Source organism: Schistocerca cancellata, chromosome 1 (genome assembly GCF_023864275.1).
Source record: "Schistocerca cancellata isolate TAMUIC-IGC-003103 chromosome 1, iqSchCanc2.1, whole genome shotgun sequence".
NCBI classification, from domain to species: Eukaryota; Metazoa; Arthropoda; class Insecta; order Orthoptera; family Acrididae; genus Schistocerca; species Schistocerca cancellata.
This window is the reverse complement of record NC_064626.1, coordinates 552,435,707-552,447,753: the sequence shown is the minus strand read 5'-3', so window position 1 is coordinate 552,447,753 and position 12,047 is coordinate 552,435,707. Positions and strand designations below refer to the sequence as shown.

General features: G+C 47.2%; 1 long non-coding RNA gene across 1 annotated transcript; it reads left to right on the top strand.

Moving 5' to 3' along the window:
• The first annotated feature begins 3,105 nt into the window (after positions 1 to 3,105).
• On the top strand, positions 3,106 to 3,895 carry LOC126161795 (uncharacterized). The gene is made up of 3 exons (XR_007534958.1): positions 3,106 to 3,397; positions 3,550 to 3,660; positions 3,820 to 3,895. It is a non-coding gene; the product is annotated as an uncharacterized LOC126161795 (long non-coding RNA).
• Positions 3,896 to 12,047: the final 8,152 nt, after the last annotated feature.

Below are 12,047 nucleotides of genomic sequence, written 5' to 3'. Positions count from 1 at the left end.
AGCGCGCAGTGTACACGTGTCCTGGAGCGCTGTCTTCAGCGTTCTCTTGACCGTCTTTACTCCTGGAGTGTCGCCAATGGCTTCCGTTTTTCTGCCGAGAAGACGGTCTGTATTAACTTCTGGCGCTACAAAGAGTTTCTCCCACCGTCCTTACGACTCGGTCCCGTTGCTCTCCCAATCGTGGAGACAACCAAATTTTTAGGCCTTACCTTTGACAGGAAACTTAGCTGGTCTCCACATGTGTCATATTTGGCCGCCCGTTGTACCCGTTCTTTAAATGTCCTCCGTGTTCTCAGTGGTATGTCGTGGGGAGCGGATCGAACCGTCCTACTTCGTCTATATCGGTCGATCGTCCGCTCCAAGCTGGATTATGGGAGCTTCGTATACTCCTCTGCACGGCCATCCATCTTACGCCGCCTCAACTCCATACAACATCAGGGTTTACGACTTGCGATCGGAGCATTTTATACTAGTCCCGTAGAGAGTCTTCATGCTGACGCTGGCGAATTGCCACTCACCTACCGGCGCGAATACTGCTTTGTCGGTATGCCTGTCGGCTCCTGTCAATGCCCGACCATCCGTCTTATCGTTCCTTTTTTGACGACTCTCTTGACCGTCAATACGGGTTGTATGTCTCTGCCCTGCTACCCCCTGGAGTTCGCTTTCGTCGCCTCCTTCAACACCTTAATTTTTCACTCCCTGCAACCTTTCGAGTGGGCGAGAGCCGCACGCCACCTTGGCTCTAGGCTCAGGTCCGCGTTCACCTTGACCTCAGCTCGCTCCCAAAAGAGGTCACCCCAGGTTCGGTCTACCACTCCCGTTTTTTGGAACTTCGTTCGAAGTTCATCAACATGACTTTCATTTATACAGATGGCTCTAGGACCAATGACGGGGTCGGGTGTTCCTTTATTGTCGGGGCACACAGTTTCAAATACCGGCTCCATGGCCATTGTTCGGTCTTCACAGCTGAGCTCTTTGCCCTCTACCAGGCTGTTCTTTACATCTGCCGCCACCGACATCCTGCTTATGTCATCTGCTCAGATTCCCTGAGCGCCATCCAGAGCCTCAGTGATCCGTACCCGGTTCACCCTTTCGTACATCGGATCCAACGCTCTCTTCAGCAGCTGGTGGACGTCGGTTCTCCGGTTAGCTTTATGTGGGTTCCTGGCCATGTCGGTATCCCTGGGAACGAAGCTGCAGATGCCGCGGCCAAGGCTGTGGTCCTCCAGCCTCGGACAGCTTCTTGTTGTGTCCCTTCGTCCGATTTTAGCAGGGACATTTGTCGGTGCATTTTATCGCTGTGGCATGCCGATTGGGCTGCACTTACCGACAACAAGCTTCGGGCCTTAAAACCTCTTCCCGTGGCTTGGACGTCCTCCTCACGCCCTTCTCGGCGGGAGGAGGTCGTTTTAGCCCGGTTAAGAATTGGACACTGCCGGTTCAGCCATCGCCATCTGCTGACGGCTGCGCCGGCGCCGTTCTGCCCATGTGGGCACTTGCTGACGGTTAGACACATTTTAATGTCCTGTCCAGATCTTAACACACTGCGCCTCGATCTTAACCTGCCAAATACTTTCGATGCAATTTTAGCGGATGACCCACGAGAAGCTGCTCATGTTCTTCGTTTTATCAATTTGACAAACCTCGCTAAGGACATTTCATGATGCTGTTTTTTAATCTGTCTTTTATCATGTTTTCCCTTTTAGTTGTTGTTGTCAACTTGTGCCTCAGGGTGCATTCTTAGAGTAGTCAGGGCGCTAATGACCATTGAAGTTGTGCGCCCTAAAACCACAAAAAAAAAAAAACTGGCTGCACCCCGTACAATGCCCTCTCCGTGGCCTGATCCGGCGCAGCCATGGAAACGGGTGCACGCTGACTTTGCCGGCCCCTTCCTCGGCACTTATTGGCTACTGTTGATTGACGCCTTCTCGAAGTTTCCGTTTGTGGTTCGATGTCCGTCGCCCACCACTGCGGCGACGACGCTGGCTTTGTCCAAAATCTTTGCGCTAGAAGGTCTTCCATCCACGATTGTCACGGACAACGGCCCTCAGTTCTCTTCGCAGGCCTTCCGTGATTTTTGTACTGGGCACGGGATTCATCATGTTACAGCACCGCCCTTCCATCCCCAATCGAATGGGGAGGTCGAGCGCCTTGTCCGCACTTTCAAAAGCCAGATGAAAAAATTCCTTACTGATTTTTCTACCGATGACGCTCTGTTGCAATTTCTGAGCTCTTATCGCTTCACGCCTCTGGGTGATCGCAGCCCTGCTGAACTCTTGCATGGCCGCCAACCGCGCACTCTACTGCACCTGCTTCACCCTGTCAGGCCTAGTACTGTGTCCCCTAGTGCGGGAAAATACTCGGTGGGCGCCGACGTGTGGGCACGAGGGTATGGATCTCGCCCTAAATGGATTCCAGGGGTGGTCAAGGCTCTTCGCGGCTGCCGGCTTTGTGAAATACGTACGGACGACGGCATGGTTGTTCGTCATTACGACCAGATGCGCCCACGAGTGGTGCCCACGCCGGTGCCACCGCCCCTTCTTTCGCCTCCACCAGCCCGAGAAGCCAGTCCTGTCGCTGCTACCGATCTCCCGTGCGTGTCGCTGCAGCCAAAGTCGCTGCCGCTTCCGAGTACGCCGGAACCGGCCCCAGTTGCGATGCAGCCTTCTCCGGGACCCATCTCGCTGGAGCACACCCCCAGGTCCACGACACCTATGGATGCTGCTCCGGAGTTTTCACCCATCATCTCGTCCAGGAGGCACGTTCTACGCACAAGCTTCTGTCCTGGACATTTTCGACCATATTCTCGTGTTTCTCCGCGGGATCTTCTCGGGGTCTCCCAAGAGGCCATGGATGTTTCCGCACTGTCCGTGTCTCCAAGGAAGTGAATGTCTTTTTTTTTTTCAAGGGGGGAAAAGTGTTGTGACAGTGCCACGAGATTTAAAAGTGCCGCTACGTCAGTACGCAAACACGGCGATAGAGGCGCTCCGCAGCTCGGCTGAGCGCGGGAGCGCCACCTGGCTATGAACGGCGCCGGCCGCATGTCACGGCACGGCAGTTGAGTGTAGTGATGGGCTAAACTGCGATTTTCCGATATCAGTGATTTCTGTGAATGCTACTTTTCAGTATCTGTTATTCTTAACTGTGATTTGTCGCAGTTAAGAGTCGCAGTTAAGGAACATAGTTCGTGTATCCCTCCGCCACTGCTATTTCTGCGATTTCTGCTACTTCTGCGATTTCTGTGACTTCTGCTACTTCTGCGATTTCTGCTACTTCTGCGATTTCTGTGACTTCTGCTACTTCTGCGATTTCTGTGATTCCTGCGACTTACCACCGTATGAAAAAGTTACATCTGTCAACACAGAAAATTGCATCTCAACAAACCTGTCATTGGCAAGTATGTTTTACGTTTTTTCTTCCATTGGCTTTAATTTTGTATTAAAGAAACAACTGTGAAAATATTAATAATGTAATTAATATGTAAGTGCGTACAGTACCGTAATAGTTCGTATTTAGAAAATGAATTCTAACATATTGTTATGTTCACAGGTACCTGAACTACATTTCAGTCACTCAGTAAAGTGATAACTCAAAATATCATTGTCAACAGATCTGAAGAAATTGCCACAGCGTCTTTAGACCGTTTTCGTCAGACGAGAGGTTAGTTTCTAAGCGTTTCGATGGACTTAATTACTTCAGTGAGATCGTTCTTGCAAATGTGATATTCATTATAGCAAATATTAGCAATCTACTCTGTCAACTATATTGCTAGTAATTAATGACAGCAAAAATTGTTTAATAATCCTTGTGTTTTTGCAGACACAGTTCTGACTCTGATTACTGGTTGCTGTACGTATCTATCCACATCAAGGCTGTTTTGGAGAGACTCTTGAAGATTACACGATTTGCAGTTTAAAAGTGAAATAATTGTGAAATAAGTGTGTGAATGATTAAACTGTGTTTTATTGAAGTTGTTGTGCGATTTTAAAGGAATAATAAATGTCAAATACAGTGAGCGAATTATAAAAATCTCATTTTCCTCATGTTTAAGCCGTCCTATACCCATAATTTTCCGCCACTTACTTATTGGTAAACACTTGTTGGAGAGTGACATGCCGCCCCCCCCCCTTTCTCCACAATCTTGGTGTGACACTGACCTGTAACATATCCCAAAGTCTACAATATGCATTTTGAGGCTGTTGATATGAAAGTGGGAAGTACAGATCTTCCAGTTAAATCGGGAATAGCTTAAGTGCATTACTTGAAAGTCACACAGGAAAAGCTTACTTATGTAGGTGGTAGTAGTGTCGGCAAAAAGTTCTTGTGTGTGAAGTTGCCATGTAGAACACCAGGTGTAAAACTTTTCTCCCGAGTCTTGAACTGTATCGGAACAAAAGTGAGGCATTCATATGACTGTTTTCATTTCTCTACACTTATACAAGTCCATTAGCTCCACTTTTCTGTCTATAATGCTTCTAAAATTAGTGATCCAAACAAACATAAATAAAGGTTCATCTCTAGCAAGAAGCCATATGCTTGAATAGTTCTGGTATCTCAAATGCAGATTTGTCAGCGCTCATTTAACTTTACGACTCTGTATCTCAAAATGAACAAAAATGGACTTGTACCACTATTGAAATAAGCCCTTCATATGCACACACAGCACATCGATCTCGTGAGGCACAAGGCTCTCATAACGAAGTACGTACGTCGGTCAACAGATGACACTAGGAAAAGTATGTTAACTGCGCTTTTTAGTTTCTACTTGCGACTCTTAGTTGCGATTTGTCACAGAAATCGCAGTTTGACTCGGTAGCGAATAGCGTAGTATGAACTTTGCTCAACAGATGGCAGTGCTAACTGCGCTTTTTAGTTGCTACTTGGCGACTCTTAGTTGCGACTTGTCACGGAAATCGCAGTTAGACTTGATACCGCATCGCAGAGATGGACGTAGTACGAACTTCGGCCAACAGATGGCACTGTTAACCGCGCTTTCTAGTTGCTACTTGCGACTCTTAGTTGCGACTTGTCACGGAAATCGCAGTTAGACCCGATACCGTATCGCAGAGATGGACGTAGTACGAACTTAGGCCAACAGATGGCACTGTTAACCGCGCTTTCTAGTTGCTACTTGCGACTCTTAGTTGCGACTTGTCACGGAAATCGCAGTTAGACCCGATACCATATCGCAGAGATGGACGTAGTACGAACTTTGGCCAACAGATGCCACTGTTAACCGCGCTTTTTAGTTGCTACTTGCGACTTGTCACTGAAATCGCAGAAAGCAGTGCTAAATTCGACCAATAGATGGCTCGCGTCTTTGAATATGAAATACTACTTGCGACTGCTAACTGTGACTGAAATCGCAGTTAGATTCTGTAAAGTTGCTACTGTGATATCTGTGACTTCTCAGTCACTGTGATTTCTAACAGATACGCGATTTCCTGCCCTCCACTAGTTGAGTGGCAGATACGGAGTTGGTAGCATGAAACCCACTATTGTTTCTACGTTTGTATATCCACGCAATTGATTAGTGAATTAAAGGTTATAACAATAGTTTTTGTTGAAAATTACCATAATAAAGGGAAATGTCAAACTTTGAATGGAAACAATGTTCTCCTACACTTATGTGTGAATCATTCCGTAACCATCTAGTGTGTTGTATCAACCAAGAGATATTCCCCTCTAGAAGTCTTATGTTTCATGTATTTCCGGAAGATCAGGAACTATTACTTTCTGTGATTTATTTGTACATTATTTTTGTTTAGTAAAATGTGTATTTTGACAAAGCAGGTTTACAACATTTCTGGTCATGTGTGTACAGGGTTATAAATACAAAATCAAACTGAGGTAAAGCAGCAGTAGGTCGATTAATGAATAATAAAATAGAGACTTTGGTAACCTACTAGGACCAATGTAGAAAACGCATTATCATACCCAAGTTAATCATCCAGAATAGTCCAGGGAGATTAAAATTTAACTCTGATGAGAGATTGGAATTCAATAGTAGGAAGAGAAGGAAAAATAGTAGGGTTACCTTGCGTGTGGAAAAGAAATTAAAGGGGAAGCTGCCTGGGAGAATTTTGTACACAGCATTACTAAAAAATTGTAAACACTTGGTATAAGAATCACAAAAGAAGGATGTATATATGGAAGAGAGCTGGAGACACAAGAAGGTTTAGGATAATTCACATGTAACACAGAGATTCTGAAACCAAATTTTAAGCTGCAAAATGTTTCCAGGGGTAGATGTAAGCTCTAACCATAATTTGTTGATTATGAATTGCAGATTAAAATCGAAGAAACTGGAGAAAGGTAGGAAATTAAGAAGATGAGACCTGGATAAATTGAAAGAATTAGAAATTATTGAGTGTTCGAAAGTCATTGTGGGGACTTCATCTCTGGACAGTGACCTGTTGTGTGCAATTTTCTTTGTCAGATGTTTTCTTAGAGTTGAATTACATCTTCAGAGTGTGGGTTGAGTCAGCTCATTCTTTGCTTTTCGAGTATGTTAATGAATTTTTTATGTAATCAGCAGTATCACCAATAAATATCATCAATCTTTATCAACAGTTTAAGGGAAGGGGCTGATTGCTGTGCACTGCAAAGATGACATGTTGGGTTGCAGACAGGCACAGCAAAAAGACTGTTGCGCATTTAGCTTTTGGCTAAAGCCTTCTTCAGAAAAGGAAACACAGTGCATTCATGCACACAAGCAAGCACATCTCATACACACATTACTGCTATCTCTGGTAGCTTGGTACTGAATACCATGCTGAGAAACTGGAGAAATGTTGGGCATTTCAGTCCAAGCTGCCAAAGATGGCAGTCATGCGTGCGCGAGGTGCCTTTGTTTGCATGAATGAAATGTGTGTGTGTTTCCTTTTCTAGATGGCTGCGGCCAAAAGCTGAAAGTGTAACAGTATTTTCATTGTGCCTGTCTGCAACTCAAGATGTAATCTTTATGGTTAGTAGCAATCTCTCCTTTGCCTTATGTTGTTGATACTCCAATCTGAAGTGTCATTTGTTTTATCAACAATCAGTATGAGTGTCATCCTCAGCACCCACCTACATGGAATTCCCTCAGGATAATATCGGCAAAAGTTGACTGAAACAGGGGAAATAAATACAATGGAAGACAAATGGACAGCTTTGAGAGATGAAACAGTGGAGGCAGCAGAGGATCAAACAGGTGAAAAGGTAAGGCCCAGGAAAAATCCATGGATAACACATAAGATGTTAAATTTATTGGATAGAAGGAGAAAATAAAGAAATGTTGTAAATGAAGCAGGCAAAATGGAATGCGGATATCTAACAAATGAGATTGATAAAAAGTACAAAACAGCTAATAAGGATAGGTTAGAAGGCAAATGTAAGACTGTAAATGTATGCATGTCTAGAAGAAAGTTGGAAGGCACTCTGTACAAAAATTAGAAGACCTTTGGAGAACTCCCTGCAGGTCCGAGCATTACAATAGGCCCGAGGTATCACTGCCTGTCATAAGAGGCGATTAAAAGGCGTCTCACACTTTTCGGTCCTATAAGTTCAGGTCCCATTTTATGGTTTCACCCGCCCCTTTCCGAATTCTACAGAAGTGCGGGCCATATGGGGAAGGATGCCTTACGTCATGCATGAGTTATCCATAGTGCCCTTAGATTCGATCTCCTGAATCTATTGTCATGGCTATGCAGCTCCACCTACAATTCAACTGTTTGGGTGAGGACACTTTCTGAGTTCTGTCATCTTATTCCATTGTCTCCTGTCCTCTTTCACACCCATGACAATATTGGATTTCTCTGCGCCCATTATTCAGCACAGTAGCTAGTCTTTTGTGGTGGGATCGTTATGCACCCATTTGGTGGTAGCCCCCTGACAACACAGGGATCGCACTGCTGATGCCTGAGCTGTAAACTCCCCATGTACGCCAAGGAGTAGCTGCCTGTCTTCCTGGGGCATCAGTACTCCCAGCAACGACCATCATGCCAGGTGGCCCATGCTGTGGCTGGGTGGCACCCCTGGGGAGAGCCCCTGATTGGAGTGGGCGGCGTCAAGGCGGATGACCTGCAATAAAGCGGACTAAGTCATCTCTTGCTGGTAACCATATGGTACCAGCTGTCTCTAAGAAGGGCAAGATCGAGTACAATGCTGAGTGGTACGGCCCTAAATCGTTTCCCTCCCTTGCTACACCATGGGAGGAACATAGGGCTACAGAAAGAAGAGAGCCATATTCGCCTTGGTATTTAGTCTGTAGCAGAATGGATGGGGACTCCTTTCTACCTACAAAGCATCAATTTTTTGTTGAACATCTTGAAGATAAGTTTGGGGAAGTGACAGCACTGTCCAAAATGAGAAGTGGTGCAGTCTTGATTCAGACAGCATCCCCAGCCCAATCCCGGGCGTTACTCACTTGCGACCGGCCATAAAGTCCTCAAGATGGTCCAGGGGATTATTTTCCAACACGACCTCCTCTTGCAGTCTGACGACGAGCTCTGCGCCAATCTAGAATGGCTGGGTGTTCATTTCTTTCAGCGTGTTTACAGGGGACCCAAAGACAACAGTGTTGCTACCAGTGCCTTCATCTTGGCCTCTGGGGGTGATTCATTGCCTGAAAAGTTCAAGGTGATGGTTTACCGCTGTGACATTAAACCATACATCCCTCCCCCTACGTAGTGCTTTTAGTGCTGGAAATTCAGGCACATGTCTTCCCACTGCACTTCCAGACTGTGGACATCCACTGCATCCAGATACTCCAAGTGCGCCTCCTCCCACTTGTATCAGTTGTAGAGAGCAGCACTCTCCCTGCTCACCAGACTGCACAGTACTCCAAAAGGAGCAGAAAATCATGGAGTACAAGACCCTGGACCAGTTGACTTAACAAGAGGCTAAACGTAAATTTTAATGATTACACCCCGTATGGTTGATATCCACATATGCTGCAGTTACATTACCATTTCTGTCACAAGTACCAGTCATACCACACTCTGTGCCACGAACAGTGAGGCCTCTGGGTCTCCAGAATACATCTGCCCCCTTGGTGGTAGGGGGAAAATCTCCTTCCATTGCTCTCAAAGTACCTACTTCAGGAGCAAGGTCCCCCCAAACGCAGGGGACATCGGTCCCCTTCCCTCAGTCAGAGACGCAACAGCCTCCTCTGGCTCCTCTCGTGCAGAAGAGGTCCCTTGGGACCCTCTTTCCCTAGGTCTCCACTAATGCCACAGCCAGTCGCTAAAGGAGCCAAAAGCTGCTGGACGAAGAGCTTCACAATATTGCTCCGTGCCTGAAGCTACTTAGAAGAAGTCCTCCCAGCAAGCCCCTAAAGAGAAGCGAGAGAGCAAGCAAACAAAGAAGTCTGCTAAGAAAAAGGACCTTCTGGTGGCCCCAACACCACCGCTCACCGCTCCCTACCAATTCTGCACCTGCAGATAAGGCGGAGATCTTAGCATCCCCTGAGGACCTGGATCTCACTGGTGCCTCGTCCACAATAGGAATGGATATCAATACTCAATCAGTGGCAACAGGTGACCCTGAGGCGTACCCTGTCTCCTTGTGTGCTTCATGCCTTCCCATCCACACGATAATGTCATCCTCCATTGCAATTGCTGCTGTTTTTTCCACCACCTGGCTCAGGTACGGCAACTGTCAAGCTTTACACCTGCTTATGCATTGCCCTCCAGGAAAGCTGGTTCCCGGCAATGTGGAACCCTGCCCTCCGTGGCCATAGGGGATATTACAAGTACCATAGCGATTATAATAGAGCGTCAGGTGGAAGTCGCGTCTATGTTCTGAACTCAGTATGCAGTGAACCTGTGCCCCTTTAAACCCCACTTGAAGTTGTGGCTGTCAGGATCAGGACAACGCAGAAAATAACTGTCTGCAACGTAGATCTTCCTGCAGATGGTGCAGTACTCCTGAACACATTGGCTGCACTAATTCATCAACTCCCTAAGCCTTTCCTACTTTTGGAAGGTTTACTTGGCCATTGATTTATCCCTGTGCAACCCAGGACTTCTCCCATCTGTCCACTGGAGAGCCCACAATGACTTGTGTGGTAGTGACCACTTTCCCATCTTCCTGTCGCTCCCCCAGCACCATTCCCCCAGACGTCTACCAAGATGGGCTTTAAACAAGGCAGACTGGGAAGCTTTCACCTCTGCTGTCACCGTTGAATCCCCCATACATGGTACCATCGATGTGGTAGTTGAGCTGGTCACTAGAACGATCATTTCTGTGGCGGAAAACACGATCCCTTCTTCTTTAGGGTGCCCCTGGCGAAAGTCAGTACCTAGGTGGTCGCCGGAAATCGCTGAGGTCATTAAAGACCGTCGGCGAGCTCTACAGGGACATAAGCGGCACCCATCCCTAGAGCACGTAATAGCTTTTAAACAGCTCCGTGCCCGCGTTCGCCAGCTAATAAAAAGATGTTGGGAGAGGTACGTCTAGACTATTGGGTGCCATACCTCACCTTCCCAAGTCTGGACGAAGATCAGACGTATTTCTGGGTACCAGAACTCGCCAGGTGTCACTGGCATTAACATCAATGGCATGTTATCTACCGACGCAAACGCAATTGCCGAGCACTATGCTGAACCCTCCGTGTCGGAGAATTATTCCCCAAATGGTGGACGGAAAGGAAAGCCCTCTCATTCACTGAACGTCACAGTGAACCCTATAACGCTCCATGTACAGAGTGTGAGCTCCTCAGCGTCCTTGAACATTGCCCCGATAGCTCCTGGACCAGATTGGATCCACAGCCAGATGATCAAACATCTATCGTCCGACTACAAGCTACATCTCCTTGTTATCTTCAACCGGATCTGGTGCGATGGCGTCTTTCCATCGCAATGTGGGGAGGGGGTACCATTATTACAGTACTCAAACCTGGCAAATACCCGCTTGATGTGGATAGCTATCAGCCCATCAGCCTCACCAACGTTCTTTGTAAGCTGTTAGAACGTATGGTAAGTCGGCAGTTGTGTTGGGTCCTGGAGTCATGTGGCCTACTGGCTCCATGCCAGGGCGGTTTCCGCCAGGGTCGCTTTACCACTGATAATCTAGTTTTCCTCGAGTCTGCCATCCGAACAGCCTTTTCCAGACGCCAACACATGGTTACCCTCTTTTTTGATTTACGAAAAGCTTACGACACGACCTGGCAAAATCATATCCTTGCCACATTAAATGAGTGGGGTCTCCGGGGCCTGCTCCCGATTTTTACCCAAAATTTCCTATCGCTCCGTACTTTCCATGTTCAAGTTGGTGCCTCCCACAGTTCCCCCACATCCAGGAAAATAGGGTCCCACTGGGTTCTGTATTGAGGTATCTCTATTTTTAGTGGCCATTAACGGTCTAGCAGCAGCTGTCGGGCCGTCCGTCTCACTTGTCTGTAGCTGGCCGGAGTGGCCGAGCAGTTCTAGGCGCTACAGTCTAGAACCGCGCGACCGCTACGGTCGCAGGTTTGAATCCTGCCTCGGGCATGGATGTGTGTGACATCATTAGGTTAGTTAGGTTTAAGTAGTTCTAAGTTCTAGGGACTGATGACCTCAGAAGTTAAGTCCCATATTGCTCAGAGCCATTTGAACCATTTTTCACTTGTCTGTATGCAGATTTCTTCTGCATTTCGTACTGCTCCTCCAGTACTGGTACTGCTAAACGGCGCCTACAGGGAGCCATCCACAGGGTGCATTCATGAGCTCTAGCCAACGGCTTCCAGTTTTCAGCTGCGAAGTCTTGTGTCATGCACTTCTGTGAGCATCGTAACATTCATCTGGAACCAGAACTTTACCTTAATGGCGATCCACTCACTTTAGTGGAGACATATCGATTCCTAGGACTGGTTTTCGTCGCCAAATTGACGTGGCTTCCTCATCTTAGTCGGGTGAAGCAGAAGTGCTGGCAGCACCTCTATGCCCTCCGCTGCCTGAGCAACACCAACTGGGGTGCAGATCGCTCTACGCTGTTGCAGCTCTACAGAGCCCTTGTTCACTCCCGCCTTGACTATGGGAGTCTGGCTTATGGATCAGCGGCGCCCTCGGCTTTGCGTTTACTCGACT